This window comes from Ochotona princeps, chromosome X (assembly GCF_030435755.1).
Source record: "Ochotona princeps isolate mOchPri1 chromosome X, mOchPri1.hap1, whole genome shotgun sequence".
NCBI classification, from domain to species: domain Eukaryota; kingdom Metazoa; phylum Chordata; class Mammalia; order Lagomorpha; family Ochotonidae; genus Ochotona; species Ochotona princeps.
The window spans coordinates 47625954-47640719 of NC_080865.1; positions in this window are offsets into that span (position 1 = coordinate 47625954).

Sequence of the window (14766 nt, forward strand, 5' to 3'; positions counted from 1 at the left end):
CTATTTCCTCATAGCTTGACCAAATGTGTATGTACCCCTTTCCTTTTTTTTTTTTTTTTTGAAAGAAAACATCTTTTTTCAGCTGGCTTAACTGATAACGTCTGATTCTGAAACTGACCTGATTATATGACTTAATTGAAAAAAATCTAGGAGTGAAATGAATTTTACATCAAATTTGTAAAGTTTCTGCAATGAGCCAGGAACCACACGATGCTACTTTAGGCCCCCACAGCACTAGTCAAGCTCAGAACTCTTTAGGTTCTCTGGTCTTAGGAACGTGACATTTTTGTGAAGCAGTCATTCAAACTGATCTCGAGACCTTGCAGTTTGAATCTGATGCAAAAGTCATGTCTGAATAGATGCATGCATCTATTCATTAAATCTTGAGAGGGATTATATAATTCCAGCTAACCTAATTTAGAGCATCAAACTCTGAGACTGTTATTTCTATTCACTTATGACATGTAATTTCAGCTTACATAATTTTAGGATCTTCAGGCTCATGAAAATTATTTTTCCTATTCATTACACTATTAAAAGGAAAAAGTTTATTTTCCCTAAACCATGAAAATAGAAGTTAATTCTTTTTCACTGCTATGAGACATGAGTTCTATATATGGTCTGGAACGGACATGACTTCATTCTTTTGTGAGAATGAAGCAAATCTATGGCATAAAAATAAGTGAAAATTTAGATTCTGTAAGTGATGAGTCAGTCAGTGTATCAGTCTGTGCACCCTCAGAGGCCTATGTGCTGACAATCTGACAAAGTGCCAACCACAAATAAAGACAAGCATCTGTATCTCACATTTCGGAACATTTTCCTTTCATTCTCCTATTCATTTATGTTATATTGCATGGATAAAATCACATACATATAAAGCAAGTAATATGTATCTTAAACGTATTACTTATACAATACTGAGTCAAAACATGACAAAATATGTGTTTTGTATAAATATTGAAGTAATATTCATAAAAATCTACACACATTTTGATGGCAAATGTACATATTTTAAGACAATGGGGCTATATATCCATGTGTACAGGAGGATTAATATTCAGTTATTTCCTCACTGCATCTCAGTAACAACTCTTATCTGAATAAACTACAATTCAAGAAGTTCTATATGTTACACTATGATATATACAAGAATGTGTACAAAGTTTCATGGGAAAAATAAATTATAAGGTAAATCTATTTTGGTGCAAAAAATGGATTTCATGAATGTTTTCATCATAATACCCATTTCCACCAACCCTCTGAAGAACTCTCATATATGAGTTTACATAAAACCAGCTGAGTATTAATTTTGCTTTTAAATAATTTACAATGTGTTACTTTTAGTTCCTCTGCTTCCTATAATTGGATGCTACAAAAATTCTATGTACTTATGTAGAAAGGCAGATTTAAACTTACACAGAAATGTCTAGTTGCATGCATTGTACTGTGTGAATTGAATTAACAGGTTAGAAGCACAATGTTTTTACACCAATTTAAAGCGATGTTGCCATTGTGCTGAAAATTTTTCAATTAGCCAAAATAACAATAGCATCCTGATATACAGCAACAGTTTACCAGTTGACTTCATTGGAATTTAGTATGTTTATTGGAGCAGTTTCAAACAAACCAAATGCATAGCTTAGGCATTGGTGGCAATTGCTTTGATATAAGTGCCTTCGTATACATTTAATCTTCCTAGGTTTGGACTGCAATTAAATGATAATTTGTATTAAAGCTGTACAAATAAACATGATTTGGATGGCAACATAAAACAGAACAAATAGATGCATATACCATTTGAAACATATCCAATATTAAAACTATTTACATGTGTGGTGCCGGCCAACTTTAGACATGCTGTTTCAATAAAATATTGAGAGGAACAAGACTAGTATCATTTCCTTTCAAAGTTTCAAATGTTCATGTTTACAAATTTGTACTGCACATTAATATGTAAACATATCTTATGGTAAGCAGATGTACACAGGATAGTTACAGAACATTTCTACTTAGTTGAAATGTCTATTGGTTTTATTTTTGGAGTGTCTAAAAGAGAAATGCCATTTAATACTAAACACGATAGGAAGACTTGAAACAAAAGACTTTGTATAATAAGTTGTAGCATTAAAATGTTAGGATGAATTATAGTATTTTTGCTATTCTTATATATGGCAGAGTCTTCAGATTTTCATAAAGTACAAATGACATTTTAGTTGTAGACATGCTATAAATAACTCAATCTTACTAGAACAAAAAAAGAAATAAAATCATTAACTTATATTGCATAAGAATGACTATCTTTAAACACTTTTTGCTGAATATATATTAATGCATTTTTATTTTTATTTTCATTGTTTGGAAAATGTTAATTTTTTACTAAATTACCTTTCTTAAAATTTCACCTTAAATTGTTTTTTCTTATTTTTGTGAAACAAAAATTTTATGATCTTCTTACTAATTATGTGATTATCTAATCATGTTGATCGGCTTTACTGAATCTTGAAGATTTTAGAAAAAAAAAAAACTTTCATGGAAACACAAAAAACAGATTACTCCTTGGTAGTGGCATGGTTTCTGCCTAAGAAAGTAGAAAAGTTACACAATGTTGCATCTACATAGGCTTTACACTGAATTTCTTTTTTTTAAGAGAGGCCCAGGCATAGGTCAAACAATATTTAGTAGATTAATAGCTATGGTTTGCAAAACCCAAGTTGGATCCTCTTCAAATCATGATGCTAGGCAGGAGAAAGAACTGTTTGACAAAAATGTCATCACTTTATAACCTGTCATCATGACTTTTCTGTAGTTGTAAGGTTAGTGAGGCAGAGGTGGAGATGAGGTGTCACATTACAGAAGGATCTGTGGGCTGTAGCACCACACATATGGGATTAGGATAAACTAATCCAGTGTTTTCACTCAAGTATTTGAGCCAAGTTCAGCACTTGTGATGAATCAGAGCATTTGCCCTGAGCCTTTGGCTAGTCGAGATACATGATCTTCCAGTGGATAGTCATATGGAAACTGCTTGATCTAATTGTTAACAAAGGCCTGAAACATTTACAAATTATTTTATGTTTTTATTTTGTTGTTCATTGGAAATGTATCTCCAACCAGACGGTGAGAATGGAGGAAAGCATAATTTCAAAACCTTTCCCAGCTTCTAAAAATGTATGTGCATGTTAGCAAAAACTGAAATACACAAGAAACAAACATAGACAGCCTACAGTTTGACATCTAGTCATTGAGTATGTCTATACACAATTGAGCATACATTTTTGTGTGATTAGGGCCATACTGTAAAAGAATACTTCATTATGTATCTTGAGTATTATGAATTCAAGGTCCAGGCTGAGCTGTGATATAAAACTCAATTCAGGCTTCCCACATGGGTGACAGAAACCTAGGTACTTAAGCCATCACTTCCTGCCTTAGCAGGAAGCTGGAGTAGAGTGGAGTAGAGTATGCCAATAATATGGGTACTCTGATATGGTATGTAGGCATCTTCACTGCTAGGCTGAAGACCAGCCCCTCAAATACTAAACGAAACTAACAGGACACAAATGTAACATTTCACAGGGACACTTTATTGTTTTAAGCTGAACTCTGCAACAAACCTCTGGATAAAGATATTGATAAGGTCACAATTAAAATGCTGTATCCCGTTAATGTTCAATTAAAGTAAGACATAAAGCAATGAAGTTCAAATAAACAAAATGTTCCTTCTAAAGTAATTTGTTATGGGATCTTCACTATTAAAATATCACATGAAAGGCATGTTTTAATTGAATTGCCTTCCACGATATGGGGTCCCAGAATCTATTATTCTATTCATGAACATATACATAATTTTCAGTTTAAGTCCACAACTCATTTTCTGTTAAGTTTCATGTGCTAACTTTTCCATAGGATGTGGAGATTAGGTTGGCACTTTTCCTTATTTTTCGATTTTTGACCTGTGTGTACTCAATTATTTTAGCACAATTCATTGAATTACCTTACTCCAGTCATCATTTAGAAAGTTGAATATTACATTACTTTTTTTTTCTTTAGTACCTTTGTAAAAAAAAAATAAGTGGAGTAAATTTCCATGGGTTTATTTCTCAATTTTCTATATTTTTCTTCTAATACATGTTTCTAGTTTTCTGCCAAATACCACAATGACTTAATTATGGTATTTATAAAATAATTAATAAGATAGTATAATTCCTTCCACTTAATTACTTTTTGAAAATTGTTTTGACTATTGTGACTTCTGTTTTCTCTAATTTTTTATAAAAATTTGACTAAGTCTATGAGAGAATTTGTTGAGAATATGATAGGAATTCCACTGAATCTATGAACAATTTTCAAGAAAATTGACATCTTCAACATCTTGAATTTTCCAACCCTCACATATGATATGTCAACCCATTAGTTCATTCTCCCTTTAGTATCTTCATCAGCATTTGGATATTTTAAATGTACACCTTGTATATGTCGAGTTGGATTTATACTTGGGATATTTTGTTTATTTTGAGCTAGTGCAAGTGATTTTTTATTTTGACTTTTGTGTTTTCGTTTTTGCTGCACAGAAGTATAATTGCTTTTCTGTGTTGATTTTCTATCCTGCAGCCTTCATGACCTCAATTATTAGTATTATGAGATTTAAGGATATTTTTAAATGCTTTTCCAGATTTTCCAGGTAGACCATGTCACTTGTAGATAGGAAAAAATTCACTTATTTTTCCTTTTGAAATGTGTTCCTTTACTTCCTTAATTTGTCTTATAGATCAACTAGGACTTCTAGGAATAACTGAATGAGAGTGGTGAGGTTGGATATCCTAATCCTGCTCCTGATTTTTTCAGTCACTACAATGCTATCTGTAGCATTTTTGTAGATGCTCTTTACCAAGTTGAATAAGTTCTTCTCTATCCTTTTTTCAAAGTTGTTTCTAAGCTTTGTGACACTTTCTGATTACATATACAAAGAGACTAATGTGATCCTTGGATTATATGTGCATTGGGAAATGGCCAACCAAGCTAATGGACATGTACATCACACTAAACATTATAATTTCTGTGTTGTAAGAACATTCAAACTCCTTTCTACAAGATAGCATATATTTACTTTGCATTATTTTCAGCTCTGTGTAATTATTCTGCTGTGCTGCAGAGTACCAGAACTTTTGCCTTCTGTCTGTAATATTGTGCCCTTTGGCAATATCTCCTCAAACATTTCTCACCATTATTTACCAGGCTTCTGATAGTCAAGATTCTACTATTGACTTTTTTGAAATCAAATTTTCTATATTCCAAATGCACATAGAAACATGCAATATTTGTCCTTCTGTACTTGGCTTACTCACATAACCTACTTCTCTCAAGGATCATGACATCAATGTAAGTGATAGGATTTCACATTTTAAATCAATGAATAGCATGTTTATATACAACATTTTTTTATCCCCTCAACAGTCATTCATGGGCATTTAGTTAGATTGAACTACATATATTGACTGGTGTGAATATTAAATTAGAGAGAGAGAGAGAGAGAGAGAGAGAGAGAGAGTCTTATTTACCAATTCACTCACCCCAAATCCCCACGAAGGCTAGGGATTATATGATGTGAAGCCAGGAATGAAAAACACTTTTCAGTTATTCCACCTGAGTGGCATGAACCCAATTACTTAGCCCATCATCTCTTTCTCCCATCATCTGTGTTACCAAAAATCTGAAATCAGGAGGCAGAGGCAGGAATAGAACCAAAGTGTCCCAATGTGGGATGTGCATTTTCCTTTTTAAGATTCATTTATTTTTATCTAAAAGGCAGATTTACAGAAACAATGGGAGAGACAGAGAATCTTCCATCTGCTGGTTCAGTCAAATGACCACAATAGCCAGAGCCAAACCAGGAGCCAGGAGTCTCTTCCAGGTCCAGGTCTCTTGTATGGGTGCAAGGTCCCGAGGACTTGGGCCATCCTCCACTGCATTCCCAGGCCATTAGGCAGGAAGCTAAATGGGAAGTGAGCAGCCAGAGTTAGAAGTGGGGCCCGTATGATATGCCAATGTTTGCCTATTGGGCCACCATGCCAGCCTCAAATGAGGGTTTCTTAACTTCTGACTAAATGTTCACTATGAGTGATTTTTATAAAAATTATTCATTCATTTATTCTGTTTATTTCATTCAAAAGAGAGACAGAGATCATGCATCCATTGAGTCATTCTTCAAGTTGCTTGCAACAACCAAAGCTACGCTAGATGAAGCCAGGAGCTAGGAGTTGGGTCTGCATTGTGGGTGGCAGGAACCTAGTCATTTGAACGATGATGACCTTCTGTTCCCCAGAATGCATATTAACAAGAAGCTAAGACTGGGAGTGGAGCCAAGATTCAAAACCATGCACTACAATACGGGATGCTGGGATCCCCGGGGGGAGGGGGGTCCCTTCCTTTTTTTTATTGTGGTATTAAATCCGATTTGCTGCCGCAAACAAGAGTACTTCAACAAGTTAATGGAAATGGTATTAAACGATCTATTTTCATTCAGGTAATTCTAAAACTCATGTAGTTTTCTCTAATAATATACATTTCTATAACTTTTTGAAGATGCTTATATTTTGTTGAAAACTTTGCATCTATATTCACCAGGGATATTAGCTTGAAGTCAATAAGTTCATATAGTGTGTTTTCATTTTCAGCAGTTTTAAGAATGTTTTTTTTTTCTTTTAAATTTTTGTGATGATTCATTCCGTATACAGGAGCACATTATCGAATTTCTGTGTATTTATGCTTTCCCGTTGTTCTTGCTTTTGAAAAAAGATTTATTTATTTTTACTGAAAGACAGATATACAGAGAGGAAACACAGAGAGGAAGATCTTCCATCTGTTGATTTACTCCCCAAGCAGCTTTAATGGTTGGTGCTGAGCCAATCTGAACCCAGGAGCCAGGAACTTCATCCGGGTCTCCCACGTGGGTGCAGGAACCCAAGACTTTGAGCCGTCCTTGGCTGCTTTCCCAGGCCACAGCAGGGAGCTGAATGGGAAGTGGGGTCGCCGGGATTAGCACCAGCACCCATATGGGATCCTGGAGCGCGCAAGGCAAGGACATTAGACACTACTACAATGGACCCTGTTCTTTTTTTTTATTTCTAGTTTTAATTCCTTGTGATGGGCGAAGACACATAAGGAGTTCGATTTTTGTTTTCATTTATTGAGACTCGATTGATAGCCTCACGTGTGGTCTATCCTGGAGAATATCTCATGTGCCATTGGGAAGAAGTTGCAGTTTGTACTTGTTGAGTGAAATTCTCTGTAAATGTCTGTCATTTCCATTTCCTCTACAGTATGGCATGAATGCTGATATGTCACTGATGAACTCTAAATCATACTTTTGTAGAACTCCAAACCTTCTCTTCCCCTCAGGGACTAGTAGGCCTTTAATTGTCACATTTACAATAATTTACAGCTGATCGAAATTTTTTTTTCTTGATTTTCTTTAAAATCAGAGGGAGGGAGGGAGAGAGAGAGATCATTCATTCTCTGATGTACTGGCAAAATGCTTGCATCAGCAGGATTGGACCAAGCCAAAGCTAGAGCCAGAACTCAATCTGAACCATACACACGGCCTACTGCTTATCAGGGTGCACATTACCTGGAAGCTGCAATCTGTGGAGCTGGGATTTAAACCCAGGCTTTGTGATACGAGATGCAGGCATCCAAAGCACCATCTGAACTCTTGTCCCAAATGTCTGCCTCAAGAGGGGTAGCTTATTTTTAAGTTTTTCTCTGAGCTCGCAAGGAATATCAAACAAGGACAAGGTCAATGACAATTCAAACCTAACTGCTTTTATTAACATTTAACCGTGCTTCCAAAATAATACTCCTCTGACTATTACAAGATTTTGATAATTTTCCAGAGCTCTGACAAAGTTCATTTCAACAAGTTTTTGTGAAGTTCTTGTTGCTTAATGGAGGAGTGAATTTTGAGACCAGTTCCTCTTCCATTACGGAAGTGCTTCTCTGGGATATTTTAAATTATAAATCCAATTTCTAACATGATTATCTCATAATTACCACTGTCTATTTTCACTTGGTTCATTATGGTTTCAGAGATATTGGTCGATTTCTTTAAAACTGATAAATTTCAAATGCAAATTTTTAAATAATATTTCATTATTGCCCTTCTAATAGTGACAAGATCTGTAGTAACATATCCTTTTACATTCTTAGTACTGGTGAATTTTGTCTTTTCTCTTTTTACCTCTGTGAATCTATACAGAATTTTGTTAATTTTTATCTTTTCAATGGACCAGTCTTGTTTTTGTTGCTTTCTACTGCTTCTTAAATTTTTTTAGTTCATTAATTTACAGTCCTTTATCTTCATTTCTCTTCTTGTGAATACTTCGGATTATTTTACTCTCCTATTTTTAGTTCTTTAATATTGGATTTTACCTGAATCATTTTATTTATCTTTCCCTCATTTTCTGGTTAAGGTAGATCCCACAGACTTTGATACACTGAGTTTTCAGTTTTATTTAGTTATACACAATCTTTTTTTTCCTTTCAGATTACTCTATTGTCTAATGGATTGAGCAAACATGAAAGTATATCACTTCTGTAGGTGTTCTAACATATCTATGTCCAAAAGTCATTTACAGAAGAGATTTCTAGGATTTTATTTTACCAAATTTATTTTACAAAAATGTGTGAGATTTTTCTAACTCTATCATACTATCCCAAATGTTGACAGCCATATTTTAAATGTTGCATACACACATCTTTTATAATTTACCAGTTAATTTTCCCAAATGGAATGTGTGCTTTGTGTTGTTCAACTGTGGAGTGTTATTCTATTATTTCTTCTTTGTAATAGCAAGAACTGGTAGAATAAAGACCAGCTCGCTGAAAGATGACAGATGGCTGCTCCATCACTGTTCTTTCTGTATGTGCTACATTTGTGTTCTTTTTGAAAATGTATTTGGTAAGGAGACAGCAGGAGAGAGAGAACTCTATTTGCTGGTTCATCCCCCAAATGGCTGCAATAACTATTCCAACTCAAGGAGCCTGGAGCTACTTTTGAATCACCTACATCAGTTCAGGAGTCCAAGTACTTGGGCCATTTTCACAGCTTTCCCTGGCCATTAGCAGGGAGCCAGTTCAGAAGTGGAACAGCCAAGATATAAACTAGTGCCCATATGGCTTGAAGACATAGCACGTGGTGGATTTACCTGGTATTTCACAGAACTCACCCTCCATTGTCACCTACACGGTGTCTTTGTAGATCACAGATGAGCCCAGGTGGCATGTCATGCACTGTGGGACAGTGCTTGTCGCAGTTCCCCAAATCTGTGAATCTTGGTGTCCAGAAGCCATCATTCTTGTCCCATCTCATTTGCTGCGAAACTAGACAAACAAGATCAGACTTGAGAGGGCAAAGGTATCTATCATCTGTTTACCACTTTTGCTTAGTGTCTTGGATCAAGTTAGTTAATAGCTGAGGGAGTACTCTGAGTCTCCATGTAACAGCATCTCTGGCTTGGGAACAGTGTGGCCTTAGGGGTGCAAGTCAGACTCATTTCTCACACTGTCCTAACCACCAGAATTCAGTGTTGTGACTTTTTAAGGATCTGTCATGGAGCTAGTACTCAGACAATGCTTACTGGTTATATAACAAAGAAGAAAGAGGAAAGAACATGGTCTCTGCTAGAAACAGCCATTTGTAGTAGGTTAGACAACTGGTGAATTGAGCAAGGATCAGAGAGTGTTGGACATAGCCATATGAGAAAAATGAATGCTACATCTGGGTTTACATGTTCTTATCATGGGCTTTCCTTGTTCTGCATTGAGAACAGGTCAAAGGGCTGTGTGTTGCTCAGAGCAACATTCTGCTGTGTTTCCAACCTGATAGTGGCTGAGTTGCAGGTATGCCGAGATTTGTGTTGCCTCAGCAGGACCTGGAGTGACCAGTGCTAGAGGTTAAGTGATCAAAGTTGTAGAGCCAAATACCCTTGCACTGGGGAAGCATCTCTGCTTACTTCAATAGGTTATGTTACCATATCATCATTTCTTTACATGTGCCATGATGGGAAGGGTTTGTAAATCCTGGATCATTCTGCAATTTCAAATATTTTTTGTGAAATGTTAATGTGTAATAATCAATCGGGATCTGTTCTGTGATTGCCTAACTGTACTGATTTATAGATTCAATACTTAGGAAATATCTTAGAAAAATTTCATGGAAATTTTATCTTCGCTGTTTCATCTGTCTTTCATTCAATAAAACGTGTTAAACTATTCATAGTCTCAGTGAAGCCATGAACACTTAACATTCACTTCTCCTATTAGGAAATATTTTCCTTGACTAAAATCAAATAAACCTTGAACACAGGCTGGGGTCCTGTAATTGGAGTATAAGCTCACCTTCTGTTTAAAGAAAAACCTCAATGTCTCCATATTTGCTGCAGCTACAATTCAAAGAAAATGTGCTGCTTTCTTGTAGTGAAATTATTAGACTCTACGGAAAAAGCCTGTGAAAACTGCCACCTGTTTTAACCAGATATTAATTTATTACTTGAAAAATATTCCTTGGTCATCTACTTTATGCAATCGCATGTTCAGAGGGAGAATTAGCAATGTGCAGTATTGGGGCTGGCACAGTGGCTTAGCAGGCTAATTCTGTGTGAGTTCATTTAACACTCACAGTCACACTAGCAAACACAGAGTGTTTTGGCAACCTGCTCGAAGTAATATAGGTAGTGAGTTGTAGAATAAAGCACAGGCAATCTGTGCTTTAAACACTGTGCTGTGTTACCCCCTTTGTAGATATGCTACGACTGGAGAAACACAGTATGGTGTACTTAAAAAGTAGTGAGTAGACTAAATAGCAGGCTGCGTTTGATAAGAAAAATAATTGTATTTGCCTGGGTACTCAGTTCTTGATACACCCCCGACCTCCTAGTTTTGGAAGTGTTCTTGATTCTTTTGAGATTGGTATTCTTCACCCCTTCTAGCTACATCCTTGTGACAGGGTGTCAACTAAAGTTAATCGATCCAGTTCTTAAGGTATTCACTGTAACTCTGCAATTTCTTAGATTTGGAATTTTTCTGCTTACAGGTACAATGTTTGTCTTTTTCCATAATGTGTCACTAGCTTTGACTTTAAAATTAGGGGTTTCAGCTAAGTTGCCAAATTCCTCAATTGGGAGCAGAGCTGTCAGGGTCTTGATATATATTATTGTGTTGAATCAGATTTGATCATTTAGGGAGAGGGATGAACCCATATATCTACAAAAATTTATTGCAGAAAAAAGAAAGATAGTTTTAAAAAATTGATTTTAGAAGTACTTGCCTACTACATAAGCCTTAGAATTCAAACATCGGAGCCAGCAGGAGAGTCTGGATGAGAGAATCCTGTATTCATGGTGGTGTTTTGTGTGGCCACTGTGTGCTGGATGGATTGCATACTTTCAGGGCCCTTTAGAAAGTTCACAGAGAAAAATGAAACCTAAAGGCTATGAGAAATTTCCGTGAACTTTGTGAAGCTCTTCATACCAGGTCAATTTCCAGAAATGAGAGCCTCTCCAGATTTCATTTTGTTAGACTTGTTTGTGCTTTTGAGCAATCAAGCTATCTAGTCTGAAAAAAAGCTGTAAGATGATTAGACTTGGTGGCAGGCTGGTGCTATGGTACAGTGGCTCCTGCATCACTAGAATTCTGTAGGGGTCACGGCTGTTCTACTTCTGATCCAGTTCCCTACTAATGCACCTGAGAAAGCTTCAGAAGATTGTTTAAATGCTTGGTTCTCTACACTCATATGAGAAACCCAAATGAAGCTCCTAGCTCCTAACTTCAGCCTGGCCCAACCCTGGTGTGTGCTGCGTGGCTTTTTGGGAGTGAACCAGTGACTGAGTGGAAGATCTCTGTCTCTCCCTTTCTCTCTGTAACTCTGCTTTACAAATAAACTATATATACACACAACATTACCTTCCATAGGCTTCATGGCCTAACATTAAATTGAGATTTTATTTTTCGTTTTTCATGCAGTTTCTATCTGCCATTGAAATTTTTGGAGACCTCAGTGCATATGCATAGACTATGCAAGATTCCAACTTTCATTGAAATCTTTTACATTTCAGGCTGTCACCAAAATTTTGATGGGGGGGGCAGTGCTGGATATGTTAGCTGTTTCACACAGGGACTCTACATTTCATTAAGTTTGTTTTATGACATTTGAATTCCCACTATAAACTCGCTCTCAAGACAACAAGCTGTTCAAATTCTCCTTCTGTATTTGTTCATTTAAGAAGTCATCGGAAGTTTGTGTTTTTGCTTTTCATTTTCCTTTATTTTCCTTTGCAAATCCAAGAAACATAATTCTTGTGACAATTCTATTTTCCTTTATGAAGCTTGCTCCAAATCTTCTCCAGTAAAGGGGAGGAAGGTGGAGGGGACTGATCTTCTACAATTTCCTCAAAGTCAAACCTAACAGCTGTAAGCACTTAACAACTAATCAGCTCAATTCAGCTCACCTGTGCGAGTGATCCTTGACAGTTCCATCTGCTTTGAGTCAAGGTTTTTTTTTTCCCCTCCTTTTTTTTTTTTCTGTGAGAGACTTAAAGGGAAAAGAACTAACGAACTTGCAAGATTACTTTCAGCTATTTTGAGTGTGATTCAAGGTACAAAGTGTTTTAAGAGATCCATGTATTTAAATGCATATTTCTTGCAATAAATGGCTGCCATATTACGAGCAATAAATGCCACTGACAACAAACATCCCACAAATGATTTAGCTTGCTATGGACTCTGAAAGAGAAATTGAGAATATGTTTAGCTAAAAATTAAAAGTCTGGGTTTAAATCTTTTTAAAGACACAAAACTTTTAAAAATCTGTTTAATATGGCAGACAGTAATTACCGTATAGCTAAGGCAAGTGCTAAGTCTTTTGGAAAGGCAAGTCTTTAATACCCATAGGCTAACATTATCTTAAAGCTAACATTATATTAATATCATAGGCTACCATTATAGTAAGTATGATTGTGGAAATTGAGAGCTTACAAGAAAACAAAACATTGTGTTTATTATTGCTACTTTTTAAAGTATGGCTTTTCAAGACATCAGGCAACCAGTGAGGTAAGGTGGAAAAACTATGATTTGCTTTTACTTAGATTTTTTGATACTGATCTGCGCAGCTTCTGTGTGGAAGCTGACAGCTGATAATATCAAAACCCTCACCCAGCCAGTGTAAAAGTTATTTTCCCAGAACAACAACAAGGAGCTTTTAACTATAAAATGCCTCCTACTTATGGCTATGGTCTAGCTGTAATAAGAAATGACTTTTAAATACACCTTCACAATTTTGAAGCTTCAGCCTTTTCCCAGTCATTCATTCATTCCCCCTTTATAATAGCCCTATATATGTTAGCCCAATTGTTGGCTCACAACATCAAAGAAGAAAACCTAGGGTGTCTTGTCTAGAGTTAGTGGAATCAGGGTTGGAACTGCCTGGCTTGATGCAAGGCCCAGGTGCTCCCCATTAAACTTAAGGACTAGACCTGACACAAGGTCAACAACACCATTGCCTAGGCCAAGGAGGTTTCTGTTCTTTTATCTCTTCAGAATTTTCCGATTGAATTATAGATGGCATAAATGGAGACACTTTGTAGACCTCAAGAAAGAAGTCTTTGGTGAGCCAATTGCTTGGATTTTCATGAACTATAAGTATTGGAGCTGGGAGGGCCCTTTAAATGTTATTTAGCAAAGCCTTTCTTGTTTTACAGATGGAGAAACTGAGGTAGACAGTGGAAGATAGAATGGTCCAACGGTTCCTGAAATAGCTTTCTGCTATATACCACTGGAGATTTTCCAAGAGAGGTATCCCCAAATGTCTATACCACAATGTCTTGCCCTATGGATTACCTATGACAGTGTTATTTCTCTTAGGACTTGGCTACTGAAATGATTTAATAATTCATAAAAAAGTATTTTCTCTTTCAGAAAAAAAAAACTCCTCAGTCAAATGCTGTGTTCAGATACACTGGCCTTTAATGACAACTCAGCACCTGTTTAGCTCTGCTGTTCATTCAAAGCATTTAATTTTCAAAAGCATAAGTAATGAGAATCTCCTGTCTCCTTAGCAACCATAGAAAACTCTTCACTATTTCTCCATATCCTCCAAATCACTCCAATAACCATTTAAATAGGAAAATAAGTGATAGTTTGTGATGGTTTCCAGAAGGCATTTTTCCTAGATTGGCTATTTACGAAAATCTTACAATGTTTTCATGAGTTTTCACCAAAGAACTGGAAATAAAGTTTTTAACAATGGACAGAAGTAAAGAGATGCCACAACAACACAAGTAATGAACTGAAACTCTGGAATGAGATCCAGAAATGCTGGATTTAAGTGTGGCCCTGTTTCAAAAAACATCAAGCAAGGCACCTAACCACTGATTTTCAGTGCTATCAACTGTGAAACAGGACAGTAATTGTTTCAGAGGGAGTTTGACATGCTGATGTGAAATCATATATATTCTCCTGCCTAAACTGAAAAAATAACCTGTATAATACTGTAAAATATAAGGTATTAATATTACTCAGCTTCTTTATCCATAAGGTATTGATTTCTAATAATTCAAAAGCATTAAGCGAAGACAAATCCCTGTAGGTAGATCATCTATTTTGAGGCATACTCAAGGTTACTTAACTCTTTTTCATCAGATACATTTTGAAAAACTAAGTTGCTCAGAAATAACCTGTTCTTTGGCTTGCCCAGAGTCTAGGTAAGTTCAT